This window comes from Prinia subflava (assembly GCF_021018805.1).
Source record: "Prinia subflava isolate CZ2003 ecotype Zambia chromosome W unlocalized genomic scaffold, Cam_Psub_1.2 scaffold_36_NEW, whole genome shotgun sequence".
Lineage (NCBI taxonomy): Eukaryota > Metazoa > Chordata > Aves > Passeriformes > Cisticolidae > Prinia > Prinia subflava.
The window spans coordinates 1,219,951-1,246,150 of NW_026960611.1; positions in this window are offsets into that span (position 1 = coordinate 1,219,951).

Here is a 26,200-nt window from a genome sequence, read left to right on the forward strand (position 1 = left end):
GTTAACTTCATTTAAAGCATGCCACATTTCATCTGGGAACTCTGCGGATTTGAAAGGAACCCCTACTAGGCACGTTGACAGGGGGTCAGAGGCTGATGCTGTGGAGGGACAGATGTGGTCTTGTCCAAGGGCCTCGGTCAAGGTGGTCCATACATTTGCTTTGGGCTGAGGGACTATCCAGAGGCTCGCTGGTGGAATGGTCATGAGCAGGACAAGGAGCAGACTCGGTCTCATGATGTCTCGAGACTGCACGCTGACAGTGGGATCTAAACTGGTAAAAGAAAACTTAAAACAGAGAGAATATTACAAACAATTCCAGACAGAAGGAATCAGTGGAATTTCTTCCAGGGAACTCACGCAGCGTCTCCTCCTCCAAGCAGCATTAGCAACTTGGGGCACTTCCGTAGACTCTCCTGAGACCTTGGGGATATAGGGCTTTACCCATTTGGATGGAACCCACTTTAAGCCAGAGGGGGTAGACACACAGGCCACGTCCCCATGTGACTAATTTGTAAGGTCCCACCGTCCTCCAAGTCTCAGGGTCTTTTACTAGGACTGGAGGCTTTTCTTTCAGTGACATTTGACTGTTCCCTGCAAAGTGTCGTACGATTGGTGGATTCAGGTTGTCAGAAGAACAGTTCAGAAAATTAACTGTGAAAAGTGCTCTGGACAACCGAATGTGAGGCGGTTCTACTTTCAGGACCTGATGTTGTTGGTCCAGGACTCTTTTGATATCACAGTGAGTCCTTTTTACTATGGCTTGACCTGTAGGGGAGTAGGGGATGCCTTTTTTGTGCTCTACTCCCCATTGTTGCAGGAAACTCCTTAATTCTTTGGATTTGTAAGTGGGCCCGTTATCAGTTTTCAAACGCTTGGGAATACCCATGAAAGAGAAAGCTTGTAGGAGGTGTTTTATGGCATCAAGCAATGATTCCCCTGTGTGGGCAGAGGCATAGACTGCTCCAGAAAAGGCATCTACTCTGACATGAACATATCTTTGCTGTCCGAATGATTGTATGTGTGTTACATCGGTTTGCCATAGCTCACAACTGTTCAACCCCCTCGGGTTTGCTCCTGCACTCACTGTAGGGAGTGCGTGTTGTTGGTAAATGGGGCATGTGGTTAAAATCGCTCTGGCCTGTTCTCGGGTGATGTGAAACTGGTGGACTAGGCCAGGTGCATTTTGGTGGAAAACCTGGTGGCTGATTTTGGCCTGTTCAAAAACGTTTGGGAGAGGAGCTACCTCTGCAGGTGCAGCGAGAGCATCTGCCCTTCTGTTGCCTTAAGCGATGAACCCAGGTAAATCGGTGTGTGACCTGATGCATCACATGAAATGGTTGCTCTCGGTGGGAGACTGGCTTTACAAGTTTTGAGAGCAATTTGAAAAGTGCCATGTTGGACACTTCTTGCAGTATTGCTTGATCTGCCCTGGATACTACCCCTGTGTCTTGGGTTAAAAAATGTAACCAGAAATGTGTATTCTGTTTTCATCTGTTGAAACCGGTTGGGAGATATTGTTCTTTATCTCTTGTAACTCTAGGGGGGGGGAAGAGGGCAGATGCCTTCTGTTAATGGGACAACTGATAACACCAGCTAAGGCAGTGCCTTCTTATCTCTTCCTCCACCCATCCTCCTCCGAGGGGCATCACCTGTGAATGGGCCATTTAAGGCCTCTCACATGATTGATAACATTACTTCATTCCATTGTGAGATGCTCCACCCAGTGGGGAGGAGCCAACCATTCCCTACCCAGATAAAATGGGGACACAGGGACCTCAGAGCACTCCTCTTTTCCACGGGATTCTCAGAGGAAAACTGGACTCATCTCACTGCCACTACAGGATCATCTCTACTCCAACAGAACCACATCTGTCACTCCAGGATGACTTATTCGGACTGCTTCCAACACCCTGGCTGACAGGGTGTCAGGTCGTATTCCTGACTCTGTCAGGGTTTTCTAGGACTTTTGTTTGCTTGCTTGCTTGTTTTTTTTTGTATTACTGCATTTGCATTTTTAATATTCCTAGTAAAGTACTGTTACTCCTATTCCCATATCTTTGCCTGAAAGCTCCTAATTGCAAAATTGTAATAATTTGGAGGGAGGGGGTTTTACATTCTCCACTCCAAGGGAGACTCCAGTTTTCCCTGACAGATACCCGTCTTTCCAAACCTAGACATCCTGCCACGTAGGTGGAGTCTGCAACTAAATTGAATGGTTCAGAGAACCTTTCAAAGGCTCTAACAACTGCAGACAATTCAGCAACCTGAGTTGAACCTTCCACCTCAGCAATGTCTGTCTCCCACTGCTGAGTTTGAGGATCTTTCCAAGTCACAACAGACTTGTGGGATCTTCCTGACGCGTCCGTAAAGACGGTTAGAGCTTTCAAAGGTCTCCTGCTTTGAACACTTTCTAATTTTAGAGTGAACTGAACTTCTTGTTTGAAAATTTTGTGGGCCGGTCTATGGATAGAAATTTGTTCTGAGTAGGAATCCAGAGCAAACTGCAAGGCTTCATTTTCTTGAAGCAAGTGTTCTAATATTGCCTTAAGTAATTTGGCCCGATTTTAACCTGATTGGAATGTGAATGCACTCAGTCACATCCTGCCAGTTCCCTGGTCCGGGTTCTAGCTTTCCGGATCAGTTTTGCTACCAGCTCTTGGGGCTTTGTCAGTCTCTTGGACCTTTGGTGACTGAGGAAAACCCACTCTATGATCAAGAGTGGGTCCCTCTGGTCCTGGCCCTTTTTGGGTGTTTCTTTTGCCTTGTGTGTTTGATTTTGTTCCCACTGGAAAATGATTCCATGGAGGTGCGGTAACTTACCTGAGATGATAAATTTGAATGGCAGATCAGGCTGACATTGGTTGGCCTGTCTTGTGGACATTGTTGTCTGAACCTTTTCTAGTGCTTTCTGTGCCTCTGGGATTATAGCCCTGGGAGAACTCAGCTCCTCTCCCCCTTTCAATAAATCGAAAAGGGGGGCAAGGTCTTCGGTGGTCAGACCCAGCCAGGGCCTTACCCAATTCAAGGACCCACACAACTGATGGACATTGGCAAGGGTCTTGATTTTCGTTTTGATCTCTAATTTTTGAGGAACAATGGTCCTCTTCCCAATTTCCAAGCCCAAATACTTCCAGGGTGGCATCTTTTGAATTTTCTGTTCCTGGAACTCGAACCTTGCAACAATCAATGCATTGATCATTAGGTCAAGCATGTGGGTGAGTAGATCATCAGAGGGGGCACATACAAGGATATCATCTATATAATGATAGATGATGGCCTTTTCTGTGGCTGCACACACCGGGGACAGCAAGGAAGAGACATACCATTGGCAGATAGACAGCAAGGCTTTTAATCCTTGTGGCAAAACCCTCCAATGGTACCTCTTCCTCGAGGCTTCTCTGTTGATCGTGGGGACTGAGAATGCAGAATGCGGGGCATCGTCAGGGTGTAGGGGAATTTGGAAGAAACAATCTTATATGTCAATACAGCCAAATTCCAGTTTTGGGGGAGCATCGCTGGGGATGGCATTCCAGGTTGGAGAGCCCATATCTTCAATGACATTATTAATTTGTCAGAGATGGTGGAGGAGCTGCCATCTCTTTTTGTCAGCCTTCTGTATGACAAACACTGGGGAGTTCCACGGAGACGTGGTCTCCACGATGTTACCCTTCTTTAACTGCTCTTCCACTAGCTCCTCAAGCGCCTTCAGTTTTTGTTTGTTGAGCAGCCACTGTTCTACCCAGACTGGTGTATCTGTTGTCCAATTCAGTTTTTGGGTAGGGCGCTTGTCAGTGACCGCTGCCCCCAAATCCTGTGGAGAGTCTGGAATGTCAGTTGTGACTCCCCACTGGGCCATCAGGTCTCTCCCCAACAAGGGGTCTGGATAATCTATAACAAACGGACGTATATTTGCCAATTGTCAATTTGGCCCCTCAATTTGGATGATGCTCTTGGATTGTCTTGCTAATTGCATGCCCCCTATACCTCGAACGTGACCAGCCAAGTTTTGCAAAGCCCAATGTGATGGCCAAGTGTGTGCTGGGAATATCGTGCAGTCTGCCCCAGTGTCTAAAAGCATTTTAATGTGTTTTGACTCCCCATTCCCTCTGACATTACACCAGATTTCAGGTTTGTCTTTCCCAATAGCTTGGACCCGGACGACTGTGGGTCCCTGTTTTTCGGTGTCTTCAGGTGGAGTTGGCGCCGGGATAGCTTGTGCTATGATTTGTCCTTTGGGAAGAAACAGGGATGGGTGGAAACCGTCCAGCCAGAGAACGAGTTGCTCAGGGTCTGATGTTACCATCCCTGGAGCAATCTCGATTCCTTGTGGTGCGTGTTTGGTGTCCCCAATTATGATGTACTTACAGTTAGTTCGGTGCTTAATACTGTTGTTGCCAATCAACAGAGACAGAATGGCACTCAACGTCTTTCAAATGTAATGGCTCTGGCAGCAGCAATCTGAAAGGCTCGTTAGCAGATACAATGGTTAGAGTAGGTTTCACATCTGGTGGTGGACCAGCAGAAGTGGTCTTTGAAGCATCTGCTTCACTTAGAGGAATTGAAATATTATTGCGTGTTTGGTCTTTTTCGCTTCCCTCATTCCCTTGGCCTGCGCTTTTTGTGTCTGCGTGCCTTGCAGGCCGGCGCTCCCCATTCAGTTTTTTTGTTGTTGACCCCCTGGGAGCTGTTGCAGTTCTTTTTCCTTGCTATTTTTAAATTCATCGAACTGCTTTTTCAGTGGACACCGGTTAACCCAGGGCCCAAGGTTCTTACAAAGCAGGCATGGTTTTTTGGGGTCTATTGTTGGTCTTCACTGGTGCCCAGTGTGCTGCTGTGCTGATGGAACAGGTGCTGGGCTGGCAATGGTGAATCTCTGTGGTGGTCTTGGCAGCAGCCTTGGTCTGGCATCTTGAGCCATGTCAGAGTCTAGAACATCCCTCTGGCCACCCTGAAGGGTTTGGAGACTGGACAGAGGGGTCTGGGTTCTGTACAAGGGGGTCAGACAGCCTCACACAGAGCCCAGGAGGACACTGCCTCTGATCCCTGTCCATGGGACTGAATGCCCACATTGTATGAAGAATCACAAGCTGAGAGAATTCAAAATAAGTAGTAGTTAGTTTATCACAGAGTGTAAATGTAGAATCTAGGATTTTTAGTATATGGATTTGAAGAGGCAAGATGGAGGAATTGGGGAGTGGTCCTGTCCTCCTTGTTCTTGTTCTCGTCTCCTATTTTCTGCTGAGTTGTATCACAAGGATTGGTTTAGAGTAGAAATGACATGTTAACATAGGTAGTAAGTATTGGTAAGATTTTGTAAATGAAAAGTATGTTGTGGACGGTGGTTGGACCAGGGAAATGGTACAAAGGGTCCAGGACCCTCTGATCTGCCCAGTCTGCCACATGTCCTGCTCTGCTGAAGGTGCCTTGCAGAGCTGAGAAAGAACTAAGATAATGTACCCTGCCAGGGATGCCTGGCAGAGCTGAGAAAGAACTGAGAGATAATGAAGAATAAACAACCTTGGAAACATGCACTGGCGGACTCAGCTTGTCTTCTCTGGCTCCAGCGTGAGACCTTTTGGGCAAGGGAAGCTCGAAAGCCTTATTACCTCGGGGAACAGCAACCCCAAGGAAAGTCTCAGGGCACAGCAACCCTGAGAGAGTGGCACCCAATCATCTCAGGAGCCACGAACCCTCAGAAAGCCAGATGCCAAAACCTCAGCACTAGAAGACAAGAAGAAGAGACTCAGCAGGTCGCCGACCTTGGAACTTCAGCCGGACCGACGTGAACCCAGGGGCCCAGGGCTGCATGATTCCACAGCTGCCGGACAGTAAGGGACCACACCGGTTCCAGTTCCACAAGGAGGAAGAACTTGCACCTAGGTGAAACTGGTCAAAAACCCAGAGCACAGGGGGAATGTATCCCAGAAGTAGCTACATATCTTATTAACTCTGCAGAGCATCATTGCTGCATAGCCTGCAGCTCTATTTAACAAAGAGCCAGCAGCTCTTTAACAATAGATTTGCCTCGAAATTCCACACTGTAGAATGGAACTACTGTTCCAAACAGAATTCTGGAAAGAGGTGAACAGAAAGCTATATTAAAAAGCCACAACAAGAGATGAAGCAGCTCTCAAATTGTTGGCACCAGCAAGACCATTGCTGGAAATAATATCACAGAATACCGGGGAAGAATATAAATTCCCACAGCAGCAGAGAGGCAAAGAGGAACCAGATTCCCAGCCCTCTGATCAACAGTGAGCCCACATGCTGACCGCAACCCCAGAAAAGGGAGGGGACGCTCAAAATCAGTCTCTAACAGTTTCCCAGACATCCCCACAATCTATAAACCTGCCACAAACCTCCTCACCAACTCCAGGAAAATTACAGCTCTTCATTCATCCTGCTTTGCAGGAACACCTTGATATGATATTTTATGAAATTGAGTCCTCTGCACGCAAGTGTAAACCTAGGCAGAGGCATTTGAGTGCCCCAGAGTTCAAAACCCCATCGCCCACTCCGCACCCTACCCCGCACCCCGGCAAGGACAGCAAAGAGGGCGGCCCGCGGCCGTGTCGCACTGCCCTCCCCATCCCCCATTGCAGAACAGCAAGGGAAAGGGGAAAGGGCAGAAGGAACGCCAGCTTTGCCACCAGGGCCCGCACGAGCACACGCAGCCCGGGGGAGGACAGTCTGCAGACACACTGCACTGGGAAGGAAACATTAGCAGGGAAGAAGAGGGGTTGGAAACAGAGGGTGAAGAAATAGGATGGGGAGAAGGCGAGCTTTCTCATTCACCTTTGAATTGGTCAGAGCAAGAAAGTGAGGAGAACAAATCGTTTCTGTGACATTTTCGCGAAATACGACTTACACCAAGAAACACAGGGCAGGTTCAGTGGCCGTGCGTGCCCGCACAGCTCAGAGCTGATATGAAAGCGGCAGCGGGCTCTGCCGCTGTGCTGGGGGAAGACGGGACAGGTCCCAGCAGAGCGATCTCCTCCGTGCATCGCGAGGCTGGGGGAGGCTGGATTGGGTCACGCCGCATGAACGTTCGCAGAGCCCGCTGCACTCGCCGTGTGGCCGGTGACAGAGGCTCCTGCCTCCGCGAGCAGGGAGGTGGAAACGGGGCCGTGTCACGCCAGCACGCGTGGAGCGATGGAAATGAGCCATGTCACTGCGCGCGAGCAAAAGGAGGCGGGACAGGAGGTGCGGTCACAATGACTGAATGCTCGGAAAAAGTGTTTTTTACTTAATTTCCCCACGGTCCCCACACACACCCTATCACCGGTCCCGAGAAGGCTGAAACTACTGATCCATCCTACCGAGCAGGAGGACATGGATCCCTTTTTTTTTAATTTTTTGAGGCTTGTCTCCCTGCCATGATACGTGTTCCCCGGGAAGGAGGCGTGGGGAGCCCAAATCAGACCCGGCCTCCATGTCCTCTCAGCTCACACCCCTCCAAACATCGAACATGGAGGGACAAAGCTCTCTGCCCCCCCCTCCCACAGTGGGACAGGGAGAGACGAAGGAGAAAGCAGCAGAGGGATCGCAGGCAGCGGTCACCAAGCGCGGGAGCACGAGAGCACGGGAGCGCGGGGCAGATAAGCCGCTCCAAACCAAGCCGTTCGGGGCAGTTGGGACAGGCCATGCATTGGGAGGGCGCAGACCACGGGGACGCCCTGTCTGCGGACACTGCGCTCGTCTGCGGCGCAGGCAGGACACACAGTCATGACGCAGACTGTGGAAAGCAAGGCAGGGACCAGGGCCACCAGTCCAGCACTGGCGGCGCGGATGTAGGATGCGTGAGCACCGGCGGGATTTGTAGCGGGCGCTAGTGCAGATCAGGGCGGGGCAGACCCCGTGAGAGGGCAGGGAGAGTGCGTCTCCTTGGGCTCTGCCACGCCAGGGCAGGCGGAGGAGGGGCGTGGCCACGCCAGAGGCGTTCCTTTCCACGCCCCTATGCCAGTGTAGATGGGGGCGAGGCGGGGCCAGGGTGGGATTTCCCTCTGGGCACCGCCCCCCCTCCCCACCCTCCCCCGCAGCAAACGCAAGCAGCATTCTGCCCATTCCCTCTCATCACAGCAGTGATCAGACAGGGGAACTGTCCCGCAGAAACCGCGGTGCACAACCGAACTTAAAAACAATTATGCAGCAATGCCAAGGTGTTGAAACAATTAAATCAAAACAGCAAACACGCTTGCAGCACCCAGCCAGGGCTAGGCAAGTGACACAATTGCAAAATTGCAGCTTTTTCTAAGCATGCTGCACAAGGACTGTAGTTCTCCCATCCTCAGCCAGGAGAGGGAAGAAGATGTTGCATGACAGCAACGCACAGCATTTAAGATTTATAAGAAACACACAGCAACACCCAAAATCTCCAGTGATCAGGGCAAAGAATTTTTCACAAACATGCCCATTGTATCACAACATTGGCACGAGTCGGCCATGCCAGGGACCCCCTCAATGTTTTTATCAACCTCGAATCCCTCAGTTCAGTCAGAATGGCCTGACCAGCCAGGCGAGCAAACGCTGAACCCAGCCGGCTCAGCGACAGTGCCACGCATGGCGGAACAACAACATTGCAACGGATTTCCAGGCAGACTGCACAGCTTCAACAACGAAAAAAAACAAGGAAGAAAGCTTTCATCAGCTCCTGAAGACAACAAAGTTCAAGATATTCTAGCTCAGAAACAGCAGCAAATATTCACCGTTGTTGACAGCAAGTCAGTGCAAACTCCACATGATTTTTAGACTGCAGCCCAAACTTCTTTTTCCACTCAATCACAGTCATCTTTATTTTCAAAAGAATTTTTAAAGTAATTATTCCTTCAGTTGAAAGACTGTGCTCTGGAATTTTATCCGAATTTAGCAATGCATTTCCCTCAATAACCCCTTCCAGCATAAGGTAGCCACACCCTTTCTGAATCCTCTGCAAATAATTCCTACACATTTATGTCTTGGTTTGAAAGACAGATATCTGCTAGGAAGGGGCAGGACCTCCCTAGAGATGGAGAATTCAAATCCCCTCCCTCCAAATTATTCCAATTAAAAGGAAAATTAAAGGAGCTTTCAGGCAGAGGTATGGGGGTAGGAATAACAGTTCTTTACTAGTATATATGACAAAACAACAAACAAACAACAACTACAGCATCAATAATAAACAGAACCAAGAACCTTGAGGGCTTTCTTTTACAAAAGCCCAGAGCAGTTTGATCTGGGTGCCCCTGCAGGACTCCGAGAGGCCGAACTGGAAGGAAGGAAAAAGTCCCGGGCTGGTGGATGAGATGAGGTCTGCGCTGGCAGCTGGAACAGCAGGGGTGTCCCGGCAGGGCTGGGCAGTGCAGAGCTACAGAGTAGCAGGAGAGCCTCAAAGGTCCGAAGAAGCAGCGGCGGTGGGGGGAGAGGCTGGAGAAAGTGAGTTCAGGATTCCCGGGTACACAGCAGATGACGATAGATTTTCCCAGGACGAGGCAGAGGCAGAGGGCAGCCTGACCGTCCTCCTCGGCGCTGAGAGCAAGAGTGCCTCCCCCTCCCCCTCTGAGGGACACTCCCAGGGACTCAAAAACAATAGGTGTAGCTTCGTGCTGCTATATCCCTCAAGCACTCTTTTTGTCCTGACTAAGTAGTCATTAAGGCTTCTTGGAAACTTATGGGAAAAAATTCTGTGAGAAGAGGAAAAAAAAACCAAAACCAAATCTAACCCCCAACAATTTATATCAAGGCTACCTGCTGGGTCAATGGCAATTTCAGCCATGATTTCCCTTCACTGTGCCACATAGGTATTATGTGCAGCACAGAGAAAGTAATTCCCCAGTCCTCATACAGGAGGGGGAAAAAATGATTTACAATATCCACTCCTCATCCAGGAGAGGGAGAAAAGTCAGAAATGTCAGCAAGCTCCAAAATGGAAGACAGAGCATCATGGCAACAGCAATTGAATCATATTCCTGCAAATTCACAGGATGAAAGAATTACCACAGACTGCAAAGAAATCAAAAAGAAAACACTGAAAGAAAAGAGCTTTGATATAGTGAAGCATGGAAAGTATTGTGTTACCAACAACTTATGATCTACAGGATGCAAACTCAAGATAGGGGCAACTGGATCACGATGTGCTCAGAGACTGGAAGAAAGTGATGCGAGAAAATGGTTTGAAATCTCTGTACTTCAAACAGTTTTTGAAGGAATACTAAATGGAGGTAAACCCTCGAGGAACTGAGGAACAGATACCAAGGAGGAGTGAATGCAACTCTCACCATGTTGCAGATGGCAGGGGGCATGCCACATGACAGACCCAAAATTCAAGCCAGGGACTTGCCACAACAGGTGCTGGCAGACATCAGAAATACAGCACAAAAAACAATTTTGCCAACTCCATCAACTGAAACACCTGAAAACATTTATACAATAATCCAGCAAGGACCTTCAGAGTCTTTCATGTCATTCCCTGGTTGTCCCAAAAATGCAATGAAAAGGCAAGTGAACAATGAAATAGCAAAGCTATACCTGCTTCAATTCCTTGCATTTGGGAATGCCAATGCAGAATGCAAATGCATCATCAGTGCAATGCCTGGTTGACCATCTCTGGCAGAGATGGTGAAGGCAGAAATGGTAGAGGCATGCAGCCAAGTGGACACACCTCAGCACGTCACATCAGTGCAGGCAGGCTTCTGAAGAAAGCAGCTTGAAAGGATCCTCCAAGCCTGGGATGAAGGAATTCTCACAGCACTTCAACAAGTTCTTCAACAGAACAGCATGTGGACATTGTAAGAAAAGACCAGAAGAAGAAAATACAATCATTCTTCCCTTTGTTGTGGAGCAATCCATGATTGTGTGGGAAACACAATGTGGGAAAGGGACATCCTATCATAAAGAAGGTAAAAAAGAAAATGAAATGGAAATGAGCTTTTAGCCAGTTATTCATTGTGTGCAAGTCTGAGTTGTTTCCACATTTTAGTGTTGTTGAGATTGATTTTCGTGTGGTTTGGTTCGAGTTTGAGTTACATATTGTTAATTATATAATTTTAAAGTTTATTTTAAGTTTGGGCCCTGCTGAGTTTAAGTTAAGTTTATATTTAAGTTTCATGAAGTTTAATTAGTAATGAATTTATATTTTATTGATTTGCTGTATATGGATTTTATAAGGTTACTGCAAGGTGTAGATTTTTAATCAAGATTTATTTATGCTGAATTTCAGTGTTGTTTGATTTAAAAGGTGATTTACAATTTATAAAAGGTATGTTTGTTTAATTTGCAAAGTTTAGTTATTTCTCTTCAGAAATGAAACAGTTTCAATTGAAATGATGATGAAACATTGATAAATAAGATTTGAGGAGAAGGTACAATTTGTTAGATCCTTGATTTTATTGTTGGTTGTGAATTGTTCCAGTCTTTTGTGTTTCATTTTGAATTCATAAGTGTATGAATCTTGAAATACAATTTGTTGACATGTTAAGTATTGATATATTGATTATATAGTGTGAAAATATATATAAAAATTGATAGTACTTGTAAGTTGATATTACAGTCAAGCTTTTATCCTTTGTCATTTGTTTATAAGGTTTTTCAAAAGGCATTTGTCATTTTGAATTTTTCTATTTGTTTTTTATCCATCTAAGCTTTTCATAAATGCTGTTGTTGAAAAATGTAGTTGTATTGTTAAGTGCAAGTCAGAATTTTTTCTTAAGCTTCATTTTAAGTATATAGTTTGTCACTTTTGTAATCAATCTTGTATGTTTTATGCAATGTTTCTGCATGTCCTTTTGAAGTTTCATTTGATTTTTTAACTGTGTTATGCATTTCTCTTGGAATGAGATTTTGGGCTTGTTTTGGTACCTCTTGTGTGAGTAGAGGCACTGCATTTCAGTTTGTTAAATCTTTAAGTGCTTTTCAGAAGGTCTTGGAGAGAGATATCTGAAGCATCATTGATGATTTTTCCATCAGCTGTTGATCCTGTGATTGTTCCAATTGGTACTCAACTGTTTTCAAGAAAAGTTCCAGAAAAGACGAGTTCCTGAGTGATCTGATCAATTTTTCCTCTTAAGTTTTAAGTGGGGTTTTTTTGTGTGTAAAAATGTTATGATAGTTTGTTGTATTTTGGGCATTTTATGTTCATTGTTGTTAGAGGTTTTATTTAAAGGATATACTAAAGAGCATCCCTCCAACTTGAGGTTTGGGTCCTGGCCAGATTCCGATTTTAACTTGGACGGATGTTGTTTTCCAACAAAGCCCAGAGGTTTCGGCTCCAAAAAATAATGTGCAAGTTTATCTTGACTTGGCAATTTGATCCTATTAATATAACAGCTGAATCAACTTTGAGGTGAAACCTGATGTCCTTGCCCGGCAAAGGGTATCAGGATCTTCACTGAAGGAAAGTGTTTCAGCAGTTTGCAGTCTCTGAGGTGATAGCAAAAATGTTTTGATAATCAAGCTTCATTTTCATTGGTATGCCGAATTTTTCCTTTGTGTTGAGCATTCTTTTCATTGAAGTCTTTTGTCATGTTTTATAGTACTCATGTCATATTTTATATCTCAAAAAAAAATTGAAATAACCTTCATGGTTCAAAAGAAGAGGGGAGGAATGGTGAGTGGAAATTTAAGCAGAATTCTGAATGTTGAGGAAAATTTAGTATGTTTTAAACTTTTGACAAGTTCTTTTGTAGAGTCCACTTCACTGAGCATCAAGTGGAACTTGAAGAGAAATGTGAAGAGAATCCTTTAGTCTTGAGCAGAAACCCAGAGACAGGATAGATTGGAAAATAATTTAAATTGAAGGTTTGGGGCAGGGATTGTGCTTGTGTTTTCACAGGAGCTGAAAATGAGCATCGGCAAGGCATGAGAACCTCTGCCAAAGTCAACGGCATCAGACACTGGTCCCAGAAACGGAGAAGCGAGCACGCAGACGTGAGCTGGTGTCAAGACTGAGGACATCTCTTTGTTTGGTGTGCAAAAGATTTTGGAACTTGGGATTTCTCTTGGGACTTGAGTGGTGTTGCATTTCAGAGATTCCCACAGAGAGTGAGGCCTTTGAACATGCAGTTCAATCAAGTGTTATACTTGTGCCTTGTGTTCTCACCACTTGCCTTAGGCAGTGGGGTGGTTTTGCCCATGACTCAATCAAGGGAGAATGGTTGGGAAGCTCTGGCCAATGCATCAGACTTGAACATCTTTCGTTTGATACACTCAAGGTCAGGGAAATTCTTTTCAACATGTTTTATGAGTTTGTTAGCAGGCAGGTGATCGAGCAAGTAGTCGATCCCAGAGGACATCCCTCCAGCAATTTCACAGTTCATTTTCAACCAAGTGGACAAATGGAATGTTCAAATGAAATTCTTTTCTGTGGTTCTTTGTGAACCTCGGGAATGAAAAATTCTTGGTTCAGCAAAAAAGAATTTTTGCAAAAAATTTGGTCTTTTCTGGAGGGACACAAAAAAGATAACATCCTAGATGTCACTCTGTTATAAATGCCAGGACAATTTATTACCAAATTCAATAATTTGGTTTATTAAAATTCAAATCACAAAATTTGGAATCAAATTACAGAATTTTAAGTAATAAAAAAAACAAAACAAAACCCCACAAACAGTGACACTTACTTGACAGAATTTCTCCCAGGAAAAAATGAGTCAAGGGTGACCCAGAGACAAGGACCCTGGCAGTCGGAGTCTCTAGCTGGGTTCACACCTTGCCCACCTAGAGGCTTAACTTAAATACCCTTAATTTCACCCTCGGCAGCCTTTCTCCCATTGTTTCCACTAAGCACCGGCCATTAACTTTGTTTATACTAAATCCTGAAAGGGTCCCCTGGCCCATTCAAATGCTAATGTCCAGAGTTAGTCCTTGCTTTGAGTAATTTAACCGTCGTAGAAGTGTGTGATGATTCCTCTGTACGTAGCATTTGATCAGTGGGAGTCCCTGCTTTTAGCCGTAGAAGTGTGTGATGATTCTTCTTGCACGTAGCATTCGACTGGTGTAAGTCCTGGTAATTTTCGCTGCACGTAGGCAGGGGTAGGTTGGTCCGTGTTCATTGTCTCATCAGTGCCTTGTGTTCTCACCTTCTATTTTTGGACCAGGGAGATCAGGAGAGGTGCTTTACAGAAGTCCGTGAAACGTGTGGGTTGAGCAGACACACATACCTTTATACAATATATTACAGTTTCCAGTCTATAATTATTTATAGAACATGAATTAAATAACCCTATTTTCCACACACTCCAAATCATATGATTTGTAAAAGTGCATCATCTTGGTGAAACTACACTGAGATGTCAGATAAACTATCGAGCCAGGTTTCAATGCAATTGCCACGAGGAATCTTTTTCATTTGTGAAGACAGGATTTAGTCTGTGCTCCCTGCAGATGTCAAGAATGTTCCATGCAGCAATAGGAGACTTTCTTTGTTAACACCCAGCATGACATGGATAAAAGAGCAAGAGAGAAAAGATCTGTTGAACAATATGATCCAAGTTGTGATGGCAATGCAGATAGTATCGGGGATGATTTTAACACAATTGGATCAAAGGGGCTGTGGGCGGAACAAGTATGCCCATGCCACTTCTCTTGCACTGAATGATTTGTTAACTGGTATTGACAGTGTGAGATGAAAGCAGAACAGAAATTCATTGCTGACGCTGAGACACGAGTGTGTGAGTTTGAGGAGATATCATGAGAACATAAGACAACTGGAGAAAGGGTGTGAACCAACTTGATATGAAAACTGAGCCTTGGATGGATGGAGTGTTCAATTTGTTTAACCTTTTACCATGGTAGAGGGAACTTTTGAGAGTATGTGTGTATTTCCTGTTGAGGCTTGTGATTCTTCTGATGTTTGTGCAATTTGCTTCAATGCATACAGCGGGCCATGAATAGAGTTGTCAGAGAAGCGTTTTCAGTGCAAACAGGAGGGGGAGATGTCAGAGTCTAGAACATCCCTCTGGCCACCCTGGAAGGTTTGGAGACTGGACAGGGATATCTGGGATCTGTACAAGGGGGTCAGCCAGCCTCACACAGAGCCCAGGAGGACACTGCCTCTGATCCCTGTCCATGGGAGTGAATGCCCACATTGTATGAAGAATCACAAGCTGAAAGAATTCAAAATAAATAGTAGTTAGTTTATCACAGAGTGTAAATGTAGAATCTAGGATTTTTAGTATATGGGCTTGAAGAGGCAAGATGGAGGAATTGGGGAGTGGTCCTGTCCTCCTTGTTCTTCTCGTCTCCTATTTTCTGCTGAGGTATATCACAAGGATTGGTTTAGAGTAGAAATGACATGTTAACATAGGTAGTAAGTATTGGTAAGATTTTGTAAATGAAAAGTATGTTGTGGACGGTGGTTGGACCAGGGAAATGGTACAAAGGGTCCAGGACCCTCTGATCTGCCCAGTCTGCCACATGTCCTGCTCTGCTGAAGGTGCCTTGCAGAGCTGAGAAAGAACTAAGATAATGTACCCTGCCAGGGATGCCTGGCAGAGCTGAGAAAGAACTGAGAGATAATGAAGAATAAACAACCTTGGAAACATGCACTGGCGGACTCAGCTTGTCTTCTCTGGCTCCAGCGTGAGACCTTTTGGGCAAGGGAAGCTCGAAAGCCTTATTACCTCGGGGAACAGCAACCCCAAGGAAAGTCTCAGGGCACAGCAACCCTGAGAGAAAACCTTATTACCTTGGGGAACAGCAACCCTGAGGAGAATCTCAGGGAACAGCAATCCTGAGAGAGCCACACCCATCAGAGGTACTTTCTTGTTGCAGACTAGAAGTATATCCTTTAGGGTAGGGGGAGGTTCTAGAGGTAAGCTTAAAATTGCAGCTTTACACTGCTCATTAGCATTAGCAAATGCCATTTCCTCTTAAATATCTTCCCTTACATTTTCTTTTTTAATTTGAATTTCAATAGCTTTAGTTAATCTTTCTAAAAATTTCAGGAAAGGCTCTGATGGTAGCTGTTTGATTTTACTATATGGTTCAAGAGGACCTTCCGGTCGTAGGGTAAAGAAGGCTTTTTCAGCTCCTTCTTTGACTTTCTCAAGGACTTCTACAGGGATTTTTGCAGCTTGGGTTGGGGCCAAGGACCATTGGCCTTCACTAGAGATGGTCAATGGTAACTGGCAAACCATTTACATCAATTGCTGTCTTTGGATCAGTGAGTAAGTCTGGGAGAACCTCTTTTAGCAGGTTCTTCCATGCTAGTTCCCATAGTTTGAATTCTGTTGAGGTCATTAGGCATGAAAAAAGCTGTTTTAAATCATATGGAATTGTCACAACTCCAGCTAAATCTGCATTTAAAAGGCCACGAAAATATGGGCTATCTTGTCCATACTCTTTGTGTGCTTCGCATAAATCTTTGATGATTTGTTTTGGAAAGGCTCTCCAATTATCATGTGGCACCTCCTCCTCGCCTTGCACGCCGATATGTCAGAGGGGTGAGCGAGAATATGGGATCCTGTGTTGGATCTGTGGTTTCTTGCTCTTCATCTTCTGAATTAGAAGCATTGGACTCTATTGCAGGGGTATAGGAACCAGCAATGGGCATGTTCTCACCGTGGGAACGGGGAGCAGGGACATCTGGTGACATCATGTTGGTCGATGCCCCCGGGGAGGGGTAGAGGGGCAGCACTGAGGGAGTGACAGGCAGGGTGGGGGGAGGGAGTGTGTCACGAGGGTCCAGAGGGGGAAAGGGCAAGAAGGGGTTTTTGGAATGCTGAGGGTAATCATGGGAAGGGGGTGACCAGGCAGGGCATGGTGCCATGTGGCATCCGCCATTTTCCTGGCTCTCTGGGGACTGGGAGCCATTTTGGGGGTCACTGCTCTCAGAGAAACTGACACGTGCTGAGGGTTTCTGAGCTGGGGAGACAGGGGGTGGGGGAGGATTCCACACGGTCTGGCCAGGACCTTGGGGGCAGGGAATCTTGGACATTTTAAGGGGCTCCGGGAGTCGACTTTCCCAGGCATGATCTCTTTTTAAAATGCCGAGTTTTGGTGTGGGTTTGGGACTGGGCTGAGAGACACAGGGGACAGGGGTACATCCATTGTTATTTGGCTTTTCTTTCACTTCTCTTTGTTTAAGCAAAGCTGACTGAACTTGCAAACTCCAAAATACAAATTTGCCTCACGGAGTGTGTCCTGATTTCCCCAATTTTAATAATTCTTGCCCAACAGTGTCCCAAAACTGGGTGTTATGGACTAGCTCTGGAGAAATTTGTGGGAAGTGTAGAAAAAGCCGCTGTATGAATTTCTTTCATTTTCTTTTAGAAAACAATATGTGAAACACAAAGTTGTGTTTTGTGTCAGGGAAATAAAAAGAATCTCAATATTTGTAATTGTAGAACACGACCATGGGACAATTATGAGTTCTAATAAACAACCGAGGAAAGCATGGAAGAAGGGGGGGTTTTTTTGAACAAACTTTGCTTGCTATTACCTATTATAAATCTCAAACTATTCTGTAATAAGAGTCTTTGAATTATAACTTTAGAAGCTTGTTTTGTATTAAAGAATTTTAAACTGTAGTTTTAGAATGTAAAAAGGCTTTCTCACAGACTGGTAGAAAAACATCCTGGATATGGAAGAAAGACTTGAGCTCGCTGATTTATGGTTCTCGAAAAAGGGGAAACAGAACATCACTATCAAAGACTGATAGACCTGGAAAACAGAAGCTGGACTCCACATATGGAAGCTGGACCCCACCACCTGGAATGCATATCCTGAATGTACATCCTGAAATATTGAAATCTAAAATAGACTGCAATAGGTATTGAATAATGACGTTAAAAATCAGAAATAGAAACTGCTGAGAAAAGCTTATGAAAATGCATGAATATAGCAAATAAAATACCAGCAAGTTCAGCAATCGGGGTGCAGTCGGAAGGGAAAATCCTTCCACTGTACCCAGCATCCTGTCTTTGCTCACACTTTACCATGCTAATTAATCAATTATTAAATTGAATTGCTGCTTGATATATTGGCCATGTCAAGCGTCTCATTTCTAACAGATACATTTTCATTTACTAAAATTCCTAATCTTTGATAATAGACTCCCTTTTCTGCTGTGCTTAGTTTAGCCCCCATTTCAGATGTTAAAAGCACAGCACAATCTCACGCTAACTAAAAGCAAACTAAACTTGCAACTGAATTTTCAAAACCGTGGTTAGGAAGGTAAAGCAGCCGGCTATTAGCCTTGCACACAGCACTGTTGCTTTTAAAAACTCATGCTGCCACTGCCTAGCCGCCGCGCTGCTCTGAGCCAAGTGTGGGGGGCAAAACCTGCCGCTCGCTCAGCCGCACTGCCGGGCTGCCGCGCGCCACTGGGCAGGGGGGGAGGGCTCGCTGCTTGCTGCACCACCACCGAGCCACACGCCACCCGCCGCCGCCGCTCGGAGCTGCCGTTCCATGGGGCCACCGAGCCACACACTGTGCGCCAAGCCGCCGCGCGCGCCTCAAGGCTACACGCCACACCAAGGGGGCAGGCAGGGCTCGCACTGCCGCGCACCGCCAAAAGCCGCACTGGGGTGGGAGGGGCAAGCAAAGCCCACCACTGCTCGGAACTCCCTCGTGCTGCTCTCCCCACCGCGCCGCTTGTCCCCCTGCTACGCCGCTGCTGGCCACGTGTATTTAAAAAGGGACAGACCTGAAAAGAACAGGGCATATGCATATATTAATATTCAGCTCTTAATTAAAGGGATCAGCTCATTATTAAAGTCATCAGCAGGATTGCAGAGTTCGATCAGAGTTTTCCACTCTGCTGCAGCCATCCGAAGGAGCAGGTGCTGTCCCAGTTCATCTTTCCACTGCAAACAGTAGAAGCGCAGTCCTTGTTTCCATAGGAAGAGCTAAGAGTTCTCTCTGGTCAACCATCAGGAGGCAGAGCAGTGAGCAGTCTGCCACTGGAGTGCAGAGTCAGCTCTTTACCATCAGGGAAAAACCTTGAGAGTTTCCCATTGTCAGACTCAGTCACCCCAGCTAGCCGGTTCCCATTCCATCCGAACTCCTCATAGGTCATGGTGAATCTTCAAACCAGGCCAGGGGGTGTGTCCACTTCTTGCTCGGCCAGGGCACTATCTAATTCTCTTCTGACGCATATAACTTTTTGTCTTGGGGTGCAGTTTCTCTAAAAAACCCTCCCAGGATTCACAGGAGCGGTTTTATTTGCATATACAAATGCATATGCATTTGTCCTGGCCGCAGCAGCTGCCGAAGGAGGTAGTTACAGAGAACAATGACAGGGCTATCTAGGTATGGGCTGCTCCTTTTCACTTTTTAATGAGGTAGGAAAATGCTGCCAGACAGCTTTTCTTCAGGGCAGCTTCCCTCTGTCTTAAAACTTGCTGGGTTGTGGGGGTTACCTCTAGCCAGGAGGGGGTCAGCCGCTTTAGAGGGACAGCAGCCTCACCCCAGCGATGGGGTTCTCTGAAACAAGGTAAAACCCCCATTTTTCTAAAGGGCTGGGTGACAGCACAAATTGGGAGGAGGGTGGGGTTGCATTCTGAGAGCTCAGAGCTCTTTTAATATGCTAATGGGTGCTCTGTGTTTTCCTCTGGAGGGATGGAGCAACTGTCTCGCTATGGGGCTAGGACAGGGATAGCCCAGCCCCTCCCGACTGGGAAATTTGTTCATAACAGACCCACGCTACACAGCTATGATGCTCATGCTCCTTTGCTACCGTTTCCCACAGGGCCACGTAGCCTTTCCGTGCTCTACGAAGAGCGAATTTGAGTATTCCCACCTCCCCTAATGGAGCGGGAATTCTCACCCTTGCCAGTGCAGTTCAGGTGTCTCAGTTTGCGGAGTATCTCTTCGCCGGGCAGGACTTCTTCGGGAGCTGAAGAAGCTACCCTACCCTTCCTCCTAGAGAACGCAGTAGCTGAAGGGGGTCTGCTATCTCAGAAGGTGCAGGACTTCCATGAAACTTGTGATTAGAAATCCAAAAGCTGTTGCAATGGGTATCCAATCGTTTCTGCCGAGAGAGCAGATGTAGCAGTGCTCTCTTCGGTGGAAGCCAAGCTGTCGCAGTCTCTCTGCAGTTGTTGCAGTCCAGTGGGGTCTGGTGCTGTCTCGGTCAGGCACGGGGTTGTGTGGCCTACATCTGTGTGCCAGAAATGCGCGGTTGCTAGTCCACAACACGGAACGAGACTCCTACAGGCTGCCGAGTTCAAGCTGATACCACAGAGAGACAGCTGCTGCAATTACTTGCAGAGATACCTCTCTTGGTGAGACACTAATTTTGAAGCTTTGAGAAAAGCTAAGGTTACAGTTAACAATGGATGTTGCTGATTTAGCTGAAATGAATAGATAAGCTTTGCTGAATTCAGTTAAAAGTTAGAGGATGATGAAAAGAAACCAGATTTAAGATAAGCTACCCCGGATCTAATAACTCATTGCTTGTCTGTTGCCCTGGTTTTTCTGAGATTTTTTAAAGCTTTCTACTTGCTTGTAAGATAGAGTCAGTTCTTTAGCTACTGTTGCGATATTAAGGGTCAGTCTTTCACTTTCTCACGCTTTAGAACATAAACAACCCTTCTTGTTTTTGTTCACTGTCCTTTGCTTACATATTTCCAGCCTGAAAACAATGTTAGTTGACAGCTGGTCTAGCCAGTGGGATAAAGGGGTAGTAACCCCAGGAGCCAATGTGCTCCCAGACCCACAAGATTATAAAAAGAAAAAAATAAACAGGCTAGGCCCTCTTTTCTCAGTAGAGAGCAGCTTTCACTAAAGACTCTACCTCCATGTTGTTGATTATTGCGTTCCGAACAACACTTGTCAAACAGAGAAACTAATCAATACAAGACCTCCTGTTTCCAGAAACCCACTGAAATAGTCCTGGAAAACAGGAAACAGGGAGTTCTACCATCCATTAATCACATCTGCATTGAAAAGGTTGAAAGTTTAGAACAAGGAAGACTCGTTTTACTTCCTCCTTTTGGTGACCACTCTTCACAATTCTTGTCAATTAGCATACAAAGCGGAGAAGAGGAAGTGACAGGGGTATGAATATGCATTTGTATTTTGTGTATTCAACATTTTTCTAAATAAAAGGCTTTGTAATTACCTGTGATCTTTGCATTGCGCATTCGGGAGCTATCCCACGCACTGCCCGGCGTCGCAATAAACATACACTTTCTAACTTTAACTGTTAGAGAGTTTTTGTCCATCACAGTTGGATATCAATATTAGATCGATATTCCTATTTTAATAAATCATCTGGCGACTGTGGCAGGACTCTGCTCTCTCTGGCCGAGGGGCCATTAGGGTCTTGGACCCCTCTGGGTGCCCACCCAGAATTTTCTGGGAAGAGGGCTCCCACGGCCCCGCTGACACCCCAGGGAAAGACTAGGACCTGTCAAAACTACGGACAAAAAGGTATGTTTAATAAATATTTGAAATGGGTACCTTTGAATAGAGGCAGCTTATAAGAGATTTCTAATACAAAGTAGAGGCCTGATTGGGTTTTGTAAGCTCCGCGAAGTCTGGTATTTGTGGTTTGTGTTTCAGGTGGTGCTGGCAGCAGCACCAGGAGTTTGTAGCCTGTGTCCTGAGGTGGGGCAGCGGCAGCAGGACAGCCAGTTTAGCTGTGTTCTGGGAGCAGTAGTGGCTCCATTTGGCTTGGTTTGTGACTGAGAAGCGGCTTGGTGAGCTGCGTGTGGGTGTCAGCCGCGAGTTTTGGGATGAGAGGGGTCCCGCTGTGGGTCTCAGGAGACCGCAATTGCAACCCGTGCGTGTAGTGTAAACAAATCTTTGTTTTGTAAGTTTGCATGCTTACACTGTGGAAATTACTGGTGTGCCATACGTGTTGTGGTTTGTGAGAATTTGTATTTTGAGTTGTGTGTTTTTGGGGTGTGCTGGTAGCGTGCTGTACGTGTTTTGGAGGAGTGGTGTATGTTTAAAGTTGTAAAAGAATTTTAAAACCCCCGCCTGATCAGCAGAGGGATATCTGTGTTGGTGTTTGTGAAAATAGTGCTTATACAGTTCCTGGAATGTGTGCCACGGGGAAGTACTGTGTGTGAGTTTTGTTTGTGTGGCTGGCAATGATATTTTAACCAGTGTGTTGTTAAGTTGAGAAGACAGTTGTGAGTGAATAAGCTGTTTATTTTGTGTGTAAAGGAACGAGTCGTGTGAAAGGTTTGAAATTACGCCCGGTGTCAACTTGGTAACCAGCGGAAGGATTCAGGTTTTGTCGTCTCGCACTGTGTCTTACCAGCCCCGCTCAACTCCAAAAGGTTTTTGTTTGTGGGGACTTGCCTTGACTGCGAAGGAACATAGTTGATTGCTTGTGAGGCTTTGAGATTGCCGGTGTGTGTGGTGTGGTATTTTAACTAGGAACTGGTGATTCCTGGCCGCAGAGGAGTGCGGGACAGTGTGGGACGGGGGTCGCCCCCCCCCCCCCCACTTCCCTCTTGCAGAGGGATTTGTGCTGTGTCTCCGCTTGAACCCTTTGGCTTACGGCGAGACTGTTAAAATTTTTGGTTGAGTGTGTATGTTTAGGATTGTTAACATCTGGCCGAAGCCAGATATTGGTTGGTATTCTGCAAGAGCCCCATCTGTACTCTAATTACAGCTCGACAGGAATTGCGTTAGGTTTTAACTGTACCCTTGCTGCAGTATGTGTAAAACTGCTTGCAATTTTTGAGTGCATTTTTAGCTGTAATATAGCCAGTGTAAGGTATAACAGAGGACTTGGTTCGATAGCGATTTGTAATCAGCAATTTAAGCAAGGAAGAGGGGACAAGTCTGTGTGTTGTCAATTTGTTTGACTGTGTTGTGTTGTTTCCTTTCAGATTAAAATAAAAAGGAGCTTTTCCCTTCCCATGGGGTGTGTGTGTGCATGCGTGTAAACCCTGCTTCTTTCTTCAGTAAAAGTATATGCCCAGGAGCAGGAGATATAGGGAAGCCAGTGGAAATCTTTAGGGTAAAGAGTGCCCACTATATCTTTATACCAGAGGGATATTAAGGATGGGAGCAAGTGAAAGTCAAGAGATTCCTAAAGGCAGTCCTCTGGGATGTATTTTAACACACTAGAAAGAATTGGTCGGCTATGGGGGTACAGAAACCAAAAGGGAGCTTGTTAAGTTTTGTACACAGTGGTGGCTGCTGTATAGGCTGGAAGAGGGGGTGAAGTGGCCGGCAAATGGTACACTGCACTATGAAACTCTTCTGCAGCTAATGCTCTTCCTATGCTGCGAACAAAAGTGGCAGGAAGTGGCTTATGCTGATATGTTTTTTACTCTTATGGATTACCCTGAGTGGCAAAGGGATTGTGGAATGAGGCCACCATCTGATCCTTTAGTATTGGCCCTTGAAAAGGACCATAAAGTTACTAAGGGAAAGCCCAAACGGTGTTGTAGCACCTGCTCAATAAATCAGAGGTGCACACATCCTGACAAGGTATACCAAGCAGAGGCTTTGGAACAAGAGACAGAAGACATACTTAAACCACCCCCTAAAAGGCAGGAAAGGAGGAGGGTGCTGGGGGATGCAGATTCAGAACCGTCATTAACTCCAACCTCCCCCGCTTCATCTCTAGCTTCATCTTCCTTTGGAAGGACAGCAGCTGAGGTAGGGGTTCCTCCATCCACTCCTGAACCCAGGGAACCATCCAAATTTTATCCACCACTGCCTAGCAGTGACAGTGAGTGGGATGAACCTGAACCTCCCTCACCAGCTCCCAAACTTCCCCCACAAGGACCCATAGCATTAAGGACCCGAAAACAAACCAGAGAGGTCATACAAGCACCTCTAAGGCAAGCAATGACCTCTGATGGAGAAACAAAACTGATTAAGGTTCCCTTTTCCTCGATTGATTTAGAAATTTGGGAAAAGAGTGCTAAGGGCTATCAAAGTGATCCAATAGGGGTTGCTAAGAAAATGAAGTTTATGATTAAGCAGCATTTACCTGATTGGGCAGACCTCCAACTGCTGCTTGATGCCCTAACAGAAACTGAGAAGCAATTTGTTTTGAAAGTAGCTAAGGATCTGGCCGAGGATGATTGTAGAACAACACAGGAGGATGTTAAGGATATATTTCCCCTCCAAGACCCAAAATGGGATCCTAATGGAGATGAGGGGTTGGGACGGTTAAAGAGATACCAGGTATTGATAGTAAAAGGGCTGGAAAGAGCAATCCCCAAAACCATAAACTGGTCATCCTTATATGCTATCAAACAGGGCCCCACTCAAACACCCTCTGAATTTCTAGATCACCTGCAATACGCAATGGGCTGACACACCACCCTGGATCCTGGATCTGATGAAGGGATGCAGCAATTAATAAATTTATTTTTAGGACAGTCTACAGGAGACATCAGGCGGAAACTCCAGAAGATCCAAGGTCCAAACAGCTGGAATTTAGAAGCTTTACTGGATGAGGCCTGGAGAGTTTTCAGTAACCGGGAAGAAGGATATAAACAAGGGATGAAAAAATTAGTAGCAGTAGTAAAAGAGGGAGAAAAAGGAAAACATGGGCAAGGTCCACTGAAACAGGGACCACCCTGACTGGGAAAAGATCAATGTGCATTTTGCAAAAGATTTGGTCACTGGAAAAACCAGTGTCCAGAACTAAGAAGGGGTGATGAACATAGAAAAGATGGTCAAAAAGGGGAAAGAGTGGTTGCTCATGTAAAAGAGGGCTGAGAGAGACTGGAGGGCCCTACCCTAGAGGACCCTCTGGTTATAGTCAAACTGGGGAACAAAGACAAAAAGGTGAAATTTTTGATAGACACAGGGGCAACATTTTCCATGCTGAATAAGACCCTAATACCTGTAAACAATGACTATGCTATGGTAAAAGGGGTGACTGGCCAATCTGAAAGAGCTTATTTTTGCAAACCACTGAAGTATAAATTGGGTAAACAGTGGGGAATTCACCGATTTTTATACATGCCTAAAGCTCCATCTGCACTTTTGGGCAGAGACCTGCTAAGGCAGCTGGAGGCAAAAATAACCTTTAAGAATGGGGACATTATTTTGGAGGTAAAAGATCAACAATATGTAGAACTGTTAAGTTTAATGATGATAACCAAAGAAATTGAAGTTGCAAATGAAGAGCAAAATTTCAGGAAAATAATAGATCAGGTATTTCCTGGAGTGTGGGCTTTTGATATACCAGGAAGGGCAAAGAATGCACTACCAGTGCAGATTAAACTTAAAGAAGGAGGACAGCCAGTAAGGGTTAAACAATACCCCCTAAAGAAAGAAGATAGAGAGGGGATTAGTCCAATTATTGAAAACTTCTTGAAGATAGGACTACTGAGGGAGTGTCAGCCTGATTTCAACACTCCTATTTTGCCAGTGAAGAAGCCTGATGGGTCATACAGGTTGGTACAAGATGTAAGAGCTGTTAACAAAGTAACTGAGGACTTGTACCCAGTAGTTGCCAATCCTTACACCCTGTTAACCCGTTTAACACCTGAATTAACCTGGTTTACCGTTTTAGATTTGAAGGATGCTTTCTTTTGCCTACCTCTCCATGAAGCCAGCCATAATTTTTGCATTTGAATGGGAAAGCCCTAGATCTGGACGTAAAACTCAGCTCACATGGTGCGTATTACTGCAGGGGTATAAGAACTCTCCTACCCTATTTGGGGAGCAGCTTGCAAAGGATTTGGAGTCCTGGGAACCTCCTCCAGGAGAAGGACAGCTCCTCCAGTATGTGGATGACCTCTCAATAGCCACCCAGACTCAGGAAACATGCGTGGACTGGACGGTAAGCCTCCTAAACTTTCTGGGCATGCAAGGATATCGAGTATCCCAAAAGAAGGCTCAGATGGTAAAGCAGACAGTTATTTACCTGGGCTATGAAGTAAGTGCTGGACAAAGAACCTTGGAACAAGATCGCAAGGAGGCGATATGCCAGACCCCAAAGCCTCGGACAGTGAAAGAGTTGAGAACCTTTCTAGGCATGAGAGGGTGGTGTAGACTGTGAATTTATAATTGTGGATTGCTTGTTAAACCTCTGTATGCCTTGATCACGGAAAGGAGCAGAGATCTACAATGGACAAAAGAAGCAACTCGAGCCTTCGACCAGCTAAAGAAGTCCCTCATGTCAGCACAAGCCTTGGCACTTCCAGACTTGAGCAAGCCATTCTTTTTGTTTTCTCAAGAGAAGCAAAGAATCGCTTTAAGAATACTAGCACAAAATCTGGGCCCGTACCAAAGGGTAGCTGCCTACCTCTCCAAACAGCTGGATACAGCAGCTAAGGGGTGGCTGGGGTGTCTC